Here is a 12,499-nt window from a genome sequence, read left to right as displayed (position 1 = left end):
CTTACCTCTAAAAAGCAAACTAATTCTATGTGGCGACCTCAATATTGATTATTCCAGTGTTTATGTGCTGTTCAAGAATGTCTTCAGTCAATTTTTGATTCTTTTGGTATGGTCATACATATAACTAAGACCAGTTCTATTACTATAGACTATGTAACTCGTGTTTTAATTCAGGTCTCACCGATCACGAAGCTGTGTAAACAAAATTTTTGGTAAAATCCAATACTAAAAATACTTCTCACAAATTATGCCGTATTTTTTCCGAAAAAAAATTCAAAAAAGCTTCGCAGTACAATTAATGACATCAAAAATAAATACTGTTTTTTTAGTTTTTACAAGCTTTTGTCTACAAATTGTAATGATTTTTTTTTGACAATAGAGCATTTCCCTCTCTTTCTCTCTCTTATATACAACATTAGAAGAGACAACGAGTATTGCAAATCAGCTTTTCGAGTTTGAAATTTTTCTCTTAGATCACAACTATAGAGCAGATCGGAACAAAAAACGATGTTTTAGAGGGACCAGCAAATGTAGTTGATATTGATATATAGTAATTAATCAAGAAATCTTCTTTAATACGATAGCGAAGGTATTGTTTTTGAAAACAATTTAGAGTATATGCGTGACCATGATTATCGAAATTAGGAAATTCCCTAATGTTATCAAAACAAATGTCTTGATTTGTCTGCCACTTAGTTTAATTACATTATATTAATTTAGATTCGCGTGCTGATTTTTAACTTCGTTTTAATCATTTGTTCATATACGAAGAGAAAAGGAGGATATACATTAATTTTTTGTCTTTTTATATATCAATTTCTGATTAAAAAAAAGTTGTTTGGAAAGTTTTGAATTAGAGTTAACTTTTTTCTGTGATTACATTTCAGATAGATACGTTTTTTGTCAAACTAAGAATGTAACGTGAAGTCAAAAATGTAAATATGAAATTTTATAACGAATTTCGTCTCTCAAATACTGAATTATACTCAAAAAATATTATTCACAATACTACATAAGTGATTTACAAATTTTTAAAATGAAATATTGAAAAGCCCGTATTTGAATAATCTTCAATAGGCTAATTTCAACATTCTGATACACCGGAAAATAGTTATGTACAGTGTTATACATTATAAATCACTCACTTCTTATTATAGTTACTTTTGCGTATATAATGGGAAAGTGTTTTTTGTTGTGACTGATTGTTGCCGTAAAGACGAGTGTGGGTTATCTTGATGCCCAATTTTCCGCAAAAACAGTTCCATGTATCAATCTCTATAATTCGATTGTAGCATACTTCGATTTCATTCTGTGGTGCGAAATAAATGATTTCAAAACATAATTAATAGGCAAGGTAATTCCTACATTTATGTATTTAATTGTATACATTTGATTAAATTGAAAATTAATTCTGAATCTGCTTCTAATATTTGACAACAAGCTAGCCGAAGTTTCGAAACCGAATCGATCGATATTTAAAGATTTCTATGTGAAGAAATAGTTTCAACTTGATCGGTTTCTTTCCAATTTAATGTTTTTTCGATTATTCCTTCTAAAATCATTGAAACTACCACCGAATTATTTTTACTAATTCGTGCATATTATTTATGATTGTTCGTTATTCGTAGTTATGGTAACTATTTATACGGCTGATAATTTTTTGGTGGTTTGCTAAATTTGAGGAAGAAATAATTCAAATGCATATATTTCTTTCCGAAAATAATGTTGTAGATGTTACATACCGATTTGGCGTTATTAAATATGAAATACTTCTAAATATGCCCTACCTATTGGACAAAACAACTGTTTTCCTGTATCTTCTAGGATTTATACGTTTTCTAACATTAATATGAAGGGTGTCTTATAAATAATATCAATTTCTAATCTACACTTCATTTATTTGATAATCATACAAAAAGAAAGCCCTAATATACGAGGTATAGCCCATCGAATTCTGGTTTTAACCCAACGTTCAGCTCAGCAAGCTCTTTGAAACCTTCGTAGAACTATTTGCTAGATCTGGAATAAAGTTGGATGCGGTTTATTACCACCAAGTTCATCGATCTTATTCTCCGTAACTTTCCCAGTATGTGCCTCAGCATTGTTTTGATTCAAGAGAACTTTATCATTATAATAAATTGTATTATCTATTAAATACATGAAATCAAAATTAAGTGCTCAAATGGTTATCCTTCAGCTGTAATTCAATGGGAAAGACTTGCCTCGAACTCCTCTCGAATCTTTTCTATATTTTTCGCAGTTACATGCATCCTCCTCAACAGGTATTCTTTCTTTGAGTCAATAATAATTTGTTAGCTATTTTGGACAAAATTATCGGTATTGGGCTACGGAAAATGTGACCATACTTTTCGAAGTAACCTCAATAGGTCCTCTATATTTAGAATTTATTCAAAACCATTTGATACCCGAATTAAACTGGTTGTTTCCAAACAGAAACAATTTATAACTGCGCCTACGCACCACACTGTTTTGGTACGCAACTACTTAAACAACGTCTTTCCAAATCGGTAATTGGGTCGAAGACGAATAATATTATGACCGCCTAGGTCATCTGATTTGACTCCTCTTGATTTCTTTTTATGAAAAGAAAAGTGTACCAATATAGACCACAAACTATAATATTTCCTACCTACTGAGGTATAGATAAGGTTCGAGAAGATTTTGCGGCACGTCTTTCTCACTATATTTTAGCTGAAGGTAAACAATTGAAGTACCTATAATAAAAGTTTAATAATTTTCTAGACAAATATAAACATCATTTACTCACACATATTGATATGACTGTATAGTTATAAGAAAGACCTTCCAAATAATGTATTACAACACCCACATTTCTATTGAAAAATTTTAGCTATTACGTCATCACGCTTATATAAGTGACGTCAAAAATAATAACCTAACCTAACCTAAACTAACCATATTGTATACCTCGGCATTTATAACTGGTATGACTTCAATGTACACTTAACCTTAATAATTATAGCAAACACACAACAAGACTTTCTGCTCGAATGTATGATCATATTTCTGTAGACCAAGTAGCTGTTTACACACCTCTACTCAACGTTTGACTCTCGGTTAATTCGTGTGGCACTATTCGACGAATTTCATAGGTCTCATATAATGACTTTAAATTGGAATTTTTGGTATATTCCTAGGAAGGTCCTAGGAAGAGCGATAATCTTCGATTGCTGGTATGAGGTTAGTTTTTTACTGCTTCTCCTGTAACCTCAATATCTTACATAGTTGAATGACCTGAGCGCGAACGATCTTCATGGGCCAAAACACCATTATTAAAAGAATTGAACCAACGCTATGTCGTTTGCCCATTAACTACCTTAAACTTTTATTTCTAATAATGTCTTAACAATTCACGAATTTCATATTAATCGTACTCCATCATGTACTTCGTCGTCAATAAACAAAGAGAGAGAGAGAGAGAGAGAGAGAGAGTATGATTGAAAGGAAGAATGATTGTATTCTTCATAGAATTAGAGACTAGTCTTAACAACTTACGATATGTTTGAATTAACGAATAGGACATTTACATATAAAAACCGACATCAATCATGAGACACCTCTGTAGCATATTAATATTATTAAGTCATACAATGTTTTCCACGTACAAGACAATTTAGACAACCAGTGTTTTCACCAAAATTTGAAATTAGTTTATTAAAAAACCTCCGCCAAAATTCTAAACGCATAAAAGGAAATCAAATACTTTTAAGTACCGTTCTGTTCCTCAAATAGATAAAAAAATACGAATTTAAACGAAAAATACAAAATTTGCTCAAAACACAAGGAAATTAATAGAGATAACTGGAATTTTGTGAGCACTATAACACAAAAGCAAAGTTAAGAAGATATAAGGAAAACCTGCCAAAAATATAAAGAATGATATCACCAAACTTTTCTAAATTTACTTTAACTTGAAACACTTTTAGAGTATAGATAAATAGAGGACGATTTAATAGCGAAACTGGAGTTTCATTGAATTCTTTGATTTGAGTGGGAGGCAAATAATAAATTAATTAATTTCTTCAAAAACTCGAATGTAAGAGTAAATAAATCAGAAGTGACTATACAATACGTTAACAAAGAAATATTCAGAATATTTGAAGAAAAACGTAACAAACCGAATGGCATGTTACAACATAAGAAAAGTTAAATAAGTAAGAAAAGTGGATATTGCAATAAAAACTATATAAGCGTGATAGGAAATTAAGGTGAGATCACATAATAATCTTCTTTATACGGACGATATAAAGCTATACGCATCAAATAAATCATCTTCTCGATATGACATATCGACTCTCGACCGATATACATATGGAGTTTGGTCTGTCTAAGTGCAAGACTCTACATATCGAGAAAGACATTATCATGAACGGAGATGTGCAACTTCCCAACGGAGATGTCATACAGGTGATGGAAAACGGAGAAACCTACAAATATCTTGGATTTCAACAGGTTAAGTTGCTGGACCACAAGCAGACAAAAGCTAGAATCCAGGATCAATACACCAAAAGAGTGAAATCACTTATGAAATTCGAATTAAATGCAGGCAACTTAGTTCGGGCAATCAACACCTATGCCACACCTGTTTTAACGTACTCTTTTGCAATCTTGAAGTGGACGAAAAAAGAGCTAGAGGGTATTCAGAGGTTGACACGAACAATGATGACGAGAAATAACAACCACCACCCGAAGTCATCCACTATTAGAACAACATTACCCCGAAAGGAGGGTTGGAGAGACTTGATCGACCTTCTTAACCTACACTCTCGACAGGTAATGAAACTACGTGAATTCTTTCATACTAAACCGGAAATCTCAACTCTGCACCGAATTATATCCAAAGCGGATAAGGATTATTCACCCCTTAACCTCGCATCGCCAGAATCTGACTTAAATATAGTATTGGTTACCAAGAAGCTGGAACAGTGGTCACGAAAGGTACTACACGGTAGACATCATCATGACCTCAACCAAGCGCATGTTGACAAGGAAGCTTCAAACAAACGAATAACTACAAGAAAAATATTATTAAGGATCCGAACACTCAATCTGACAACATTAGAGACCGTCCAGCATATAACATTTGCTTATAGTGTGTTAGCTAATACCGACTATCTACATCGGCATAACGAAGTGTGTAGCATCATCCACCAGAAAATGAAAATTTTGTACTCTACTACGATATGTCCATTATCACCGATAGACAGGTGACGATTAACAGACCTGACATCGTGGTGGTTGATAGAAGAGTCAATTCAGTCCTTCTTGTCGACGTAGCTATACCGAACACTCATAACGTTCTCAACAAATACCAGGAGGAATTGGCGAAATATGCGGATCTCGCAATTGAGATTAAACAGATGTGGCACGGCGAAAGTGTGGAAATAATCCCAGTTATTATGTCAGCAGCTGACGTCGTGCCTAATACCCTGCAAGATAGCATCGTCAAACTGGGATTATCAAAAAACACCTTCGCCGATATCCAGAAGGCTGTAATATTGAATACTTGACATACAGTGCCAAAGTTTATTGTGTTAATTGATCGTCAAATCCTTTTAATACTTTGTATCCAGGATAGGTGAATAATACCGGCTCTAAGCTGAGTACTGCATAAATCTTTCACATAATAATAATATTAGTAGATTCCAGAAAAGTTAAAAATGTATAACTGGCGAAACCCGGTGTAAAAAGGAGAATATGACGTCCAAAACTAGTATAAAATAAAGAAATATCATGGTTGCAGGCAATAGCAATGCCAAAGAATAGAAAGCATTGTATATGGGTAGAAAAAAAGTAACACATTTTATACCAGAAATGGAAAAAGATTCACAATTCACTTTTAGGATAGACATTTCAAAATATGTTTTTAATTGATTATTGAAAACAATTAGTGGAATATTTACAAATAATTTTAGGACTTCATATCAAAAAATAATAAATACTTATCGTAAAGTTCTTGCTTGAATAATATCCTCGCCAAATTAAGTTATTATTTTTTATTGTTTTTAGACTAAAGAGGAAGTCTTCATAAGCGATAAAAGTATACTTGAAAAAGTTTTTGTCCCAAAATTTGAATCAGAAACTAAGAAATAGTTTAACTCTCAATTTAGTCGAATCCTCGTCTTCTCGAGTAAAGTACTTTAAGATGTAATAACTTTTGAGATGGGGGAAAGCCCTATCTGACGATGTTAAACTAATTTAACGAATTATAAAGTAATATTCAACATTTTTCGAGAGCTTCCAATACTTGGTTAAGTACATGAGATTTTCATTTAATAAAACATAATTGTGTTCTCATCTCGACTATACATAGGGAAACAAAATAACGAGAGAATTTCAGTTTAGAGTATAAGAGGTTGTTTGAATACTCGATGCTATTTCTCATTTTATCGTTCCCAATATTCGCAACGACTAAGAAATGTGCATTTCTTTCCTGATGTATATTATTTAAAACATCACGGCGAAATTATATAGTATATACTGGAGAAAATTATAAATTATAATAACATTGTACCCTTACGAAGTTAGTTGGAAATGTAACCTCTATTCGAGAACAATCGGTAATAAAAAAGGGAAAGGCCTAATGGAAAACCTTGAGCTCCAGATATCTTTTAGTGAATATAGGTGTGGGTTGTTCTATTTCTTTAACTTAAACATTATTCCACATGAGTAGAGAATCATTTTCTTTTCCTCCTAATAATTCTCCTTGAAAAATCAGAAAATTGGGATACTAAGTGGACGTACCTCAAAAATCTATTCCTTTACAGATATACGTAATCCAATTACAAAAAAGTTATCATAATATATTTGGATATATTATTAGATGACTTGAGAAAAAAATATACCATCGGAGGAAGAAATGTAAAACTAGATTTTGAATTTCGCTACAGGCAGATATATCCAGGTGACGCCTAATTTTGGAAAGCCTAGGATGAAAGCAAACAATAGGACTACAAACATACCACTCAAGTAATAAGGACTGACTACAACTTACCCTCCAGCAATTTTCGAATTATCTCAAACTATCCAAAAAATAATATTTTAGAAAAATGCGTGGTTGTCTCAAACATCATCTCTTATTTGTATGAAATCGCTCTTTACCAATGCTCATTTATAAGTTTGAAAAATAACAGATGGAAGCTTGATTAGGTGTCACATATGGCAACAAATCGTAACGAAATTGGTTAGTTTTTTCGCAATAGCGGAAAAATAGACAGGCATATTTTCGCTATGAAACTTTTCTTCAAAAAATGGTGTCGTTTTCTCTTAATTTTGGCATTAAAACGTATTAGAAAACCAGCATAATATCACTCAACTATCGGTTTCTCTTATAAATAATACATAAACCTAAGAAAAAAGAAACCATTGAATTTTTAATACAATAATACAAAACAAGCTTTTGATCAGCATCAAACAATAGCAGCACTCACCTTTCTGTTTCAAATACAACTTGTAGCCTATGAAATATTGCATACCCCTTCGTTTGAAACATTCAACTCATCAGCTATATCACTTTCTTTTATTCGACGGGCCACATTTAAAAGCAGAAAAGTACTCATAAATCATTCCCTAGAACTGATTTCAGGATAATATAAACATAACGTGTCCTTGGTTTCTTCAAATGTTTTCCACGTAAAATTTAATGTTTGATTCTATCAGATTTATAAAAATTTTGACAGATGACATCATGACTGAATTTACAGCATCCACGAAAGTTTATATCCATTCCAGAATCATCATATATGTTGAAAAAGAAGCTGTTTCTTTATTAGAATGATCTATTATATTATATAATATTTACTTTTTGTAGTTTTTTGCTTTTTTGGGCATCATATGACAAGTGGTATTACTAATTTATCTTGAAAATTTTATTTTAGTTGAATTTACCACGTACAGTTTTGAAAAATAAGCGTTTAGAAAAATACTTCGCTGATACTCTCAAAAATCCAATTCCAATCTTGTTGATTTGATATTATTCAGTTCGTACATTTTTCTTTTTTGTCATATTGGTTCATGTCATCTATATTCTTCCACCATAGAATGAATTCCATCAAAAATTTATATCACGAAATGCCTTCAAGCATAGAACGGTTATTGGTAGCTATTTGTTACCCAGACTATCTCTTCGTGTTGCCTGTTAGTATATAGGACGAGTTTTTATGTTTTGTCGGTTACTAGTATGCAATATTATGAAGCGAAGGAGTTGAAAAGCTTCGGAAATAATAATAATGAAGTAATAAATTGTATCGGGTGGTAGTAACGTATTTTTATAACTATAAATATCGACAAAACACATCTGATTCATCAAACTTTTAATGCCAATTTAAGTCAGAATGGAAATTTAATTTCCACGTAGTTAGATTAGATACTTATTTCACAAAATTCCATCCCTTTGATAAGAGTTGTTTACATCTACAAACAACATTAACCGTTTCATTTCAAAATAATTCGACATACTCCTCTCTATTCTTGTTTTGATATTGGTAGATTTCGATTATAATAAGTGGAGTACTCAAAGAGTTGAGTCAGAATCTAGTGGAAGAGTTTTACTAAAATTTACATTGGTAGATGGTAAGTAAGTTGGTTAATGTATTTATATTGAAATTACTATGAAAAAACCGTAAAGTATAATTCCATTTTTAAAGAATCACCTAGTAAATTGAATCCCTTATCATAATTCACTAATTTATTCTCTTCTTTTTATATTCTCTCGTCGTTCGGTGTAATCAGTCTGGTATTCCAAGTCTCAACTTCAAAAAAAAGCGAAAATCGACGAAATATTTTTCTGCTTTTGATTTATTTTCTTTTATGATCTTCTAGAGCCTGTGAAACTCCACTGATTTTATTCTATTGCGGCCACTTTTCTTGTTCAGTCAAAAACAAAGGATCTCCCAACTTTCAACTTTCAAGAAGTTTAATGGCATATTTTAATATGGGGAAACTTCTTTGTGTACCTGATAAGTTATAAGCTTGCGCAACTTCAGTTGGGAACGTCTTCTTTTGAAATATTATAAATTCATGAGCATAACTCATTGGGTGAAATATAAAGAACGAGGAGAATGGTTGCATACTATGATTTCACGCTTTCGTTTTTTATTTGGTTTCAAATAACGTGGTAAGTTTAACAAATGAATGAATTAGTTTCAATCGGGAATAATTAATTTGGATGTGAGAATGATGTACCTACCTCATAGGAAAAAACCCTTTTAATAAAATTCCTAGAGGGTAATCTTTGACCCCCTCTGATGATTAAAAGCTCAGCCCTGGGGAGTTTAACCTAAGGTTACATGTATAGACGACTGTAAAATTATGTACAGGGTGTTAGGACCGGATTGAGTTTGACAAATTAATATAAAATTTAGCCATTTTTACTTATTTGGTTTAGATGATTATATAATTCTTGAATAAGAGAAGTTACTTGTTTTCATAGCCGCACACAGACATTGTATCTTGTATTATTTACATTTCATAAACCAATATTTCGAAATAAGGATTTGATAATGAATGAGATAAGGATTGCTAATTTCACCCTTCTGTAACAGGAATGTTGAAATATATCCATTGTGAAGTGTAGCATTGCATTTGATATTTCGATGGGAAATCCAGTTGAAACATGATTTATCCACATTATTTTCTGAGGTCATCAACTTTGTTACTTAAATATAATAATTAAGAAATACAAATATAAGAAGACCACAAACTAATCCTCTCATAATAGGGAAACTACTGCATAAACGCTGCAGTGCTGCATAATTGCATAATTTAAATAATAATAATCTGTTAACTGATACAACATTTTCTATTAGTTATCCATGAGAAAATGTTTAATACATTGCATTCACTTTGTACTATCTTAATAAGAAAACTGCAAACGAAATGCCAGCGTTCAGTTAAGTCGACCAATTGATTAATCCACCTACCATCCCATTAATGCTGTAGCAGTGCTGTTATTCATCTGGAATACATGAACATGTACTGCGGGCTCTTTCTATGACCCACGTTATAATCCCTGGGGTCTAAAATAGTGTAGCATGATATAAGTGGAGATATTTGTAGCATTAAGTCCTATTTTTTTGTCCTACTTATCACTACATGCAATTAGTATATATGCATATATATATATATATATATATATATATATATATATATATATATATATATATATATATATATATATATATATATATACATTTTCATTAGTACTATAAGCAAGTTGGTTGTTTGAAACTGAAAATTACTGGCATCGCGACTTGAATTTGACGTGAGCTTTGTTAACTTTGTTGTTTTTAGCAAAGTTTTGGAAAAATCAATTCTTTCAACAACTAATTTGACTATATTTAATTTTACATCGGTAAGTATTAATATGATATATCACCCACTTGTAAACTTTTGACATTTTGTAATGCCTAAAATGCCGTGAGACGGGAAGATTATAATGCTTATTTTACTACAAAGTGAATAAACATATGACACAATATTACAATACCGTCCCATGTTCTTAAATTAAAATCAGCTTACACTTTAAATAAAATTAAGGAAAATTAGTATGAGACATCATAATGCATGTAGTATTATCTATACAGTGTGATTTTTAACCATTTACTTATAGTGTGGTATCTGAAATTCTTAGAAAACTGGTAATTTAATGTAAGTTTGATCAAAGAGGATCTGAGTAATGAAAGCTTTAGAATACAAAAAGTTCTGCATACTTTTAATTTGCAATGTTTACTAATTTATGGTTAACTAGTTATTTTTAAAAATTGTGTGAACTTATAAAAAACGATGGAATTTCAAATAGTAAAATCAGAGAAATTGATGTAAAGTTCTAGGTTCTACTTATATACATAAGGGCTTTTCAAGCTGCTTAGGAATCCTCTATTTAAGGCCTTTTCCAGAAAAAACATTCTAATATAAATCAGTTCAAAAAGTGTGATTTTAATTTAGGTAAGAGGACACCCAGTTGAAATACTAAATATTACGTCATTTTTGTCAACTACAATTAAAAAAAGTTGAATTTATTTTTTTATTGCCAATTCGTAAAACACCGACCCTTGGATTACTAGTCATAACGATGATTTCTACTGAGTTGACAAAAATTTCCATTTGATTGGTGTGAATATTGGTGGTGACATATTAGTCACGTGATGGAAGACCTCCACCACTTGAATTAAGATAAAAGACATGAAAATTCACAACGCTATATTTATAATTGCATGAAATATGCGTTATTAAGATCAATCAACATTATGACTCAATTAGATTCTGTTTATCAGTTAAATATACACAAACATAATGAAAATGTGTCGAAAAATAGGTATATTATGTCAAAAAATGATTTATTATATTGAATTTTGTGGGGCATGATGAATATAATGATTTAAATAATCTTGAAATATTTCTTAAAGAAAAATTTTTTCGCTGGATTAGGTGAACTCTCTCAACATGATTAAATTACCGAAAATATTAAATTTATTTAAGATATCTAAGACATTTTTGAAAATTGAACATTTCTTTGAATATGATAAAAGTTGAGACCTCGTTAAAAACGTGAAATAATGCTTGGAGATTCATGTTTCATTTGTGTTCAAAAAATTCAACACCTTCTACAAGGTAATTTTTTCTGGAAACATTGCAGAACATCTAAATTTTTTACAACGAGTCTCATTAAAACCGAGTTCCTAATGTTATAAAGGTGTTTTCTCTTCTTCTTTCTTTTGAAAACAAATATGTGATTGAATAATCAATTCGTAGTTAGTTTCAATTTAATATAATATATTCTTTCTAAAATATTGCTTTCCTTATATAATTTGGTCAGTCAAATTCCTCAGTCCAGATCTGTGTGCAAATGCAGCATAAAAGACTGTAACTATATGGTTGGTGTTCACCCTTAGACCCAAGGCGTCATTTACACAAACCATTCATCAGACCAGGGATAAAACAGAGTCGCATTTTTCATCCGTTTTTCTGCAAAGTTATTTTTCGCTAGTGCTTGCCCCTATCGTACCCCTGCATGTCGGTCATTATGTAGATTGATACGAAAACATGTACATACTTGATTGAAACGGCTGGAGTTTGTTTGATTGTGATTGCACATTTTCTGCATCGCATAACCCCACTGCTACCTTAAACAGTATTAATAACATGACTTTTACTGTCGCTGTTATTATTTCTCTAAATATCTTCTTATAGTAACGTTTAAGATTTTAGTTAAAAAGTTTTGAATATTTTCAATGAGAAATTTTGAATATAAGGTATAATAAAAAACGGTAAATGAATTTTTATAGCATCAGCAAGCTAAACCTTCGTTTTGTTCAGACAAGCAGTTAGTAATTTGTTGTTACTGTAACTATTTTTTATAATCTGTTGGGATACATAGATGTTGAACAAATTAAAAAAACGCCGAGAATATGAAAACTTTCTATGGATTCTTAGAAAGTTGCATGAGCTTTTCAGTAAT

At 31.2% G+C, this 12,499-nt stretch overlaps 1 protein-coding gene across 1 annotated transcript in view; it reads left to right on the top strand.

Annotated features, from left to right (window-relative positions):
- LOC130451276 (uncharacterized) overlaps window positions 1-12,499 on the top strand; it is a 233,867-nt gene that overhangs the window by 186,556 nt on the left and 34,812 nt on the right. The window lies entirely within an intron of this gene.

This window comes from Diorhabda sublineata, chromosome X (assembly GCF_026230105.1).
Source record: "Diorhabda sublineata isolate icDioSubl1.1 chromosome X, icDioSubl1.1, whole genome shotgun sequence".
In the NCBI taxonomy this organism is placed as follows: Eukaryota; Metazoa; Arthropoda; class Insecta; order Coleoptera; family Chrysomelidae; genus Diorhabda; species Diorhabda sublineata.
This window is presented reverse-complemented; position numbering and strand designations above follow the sequence as displayed.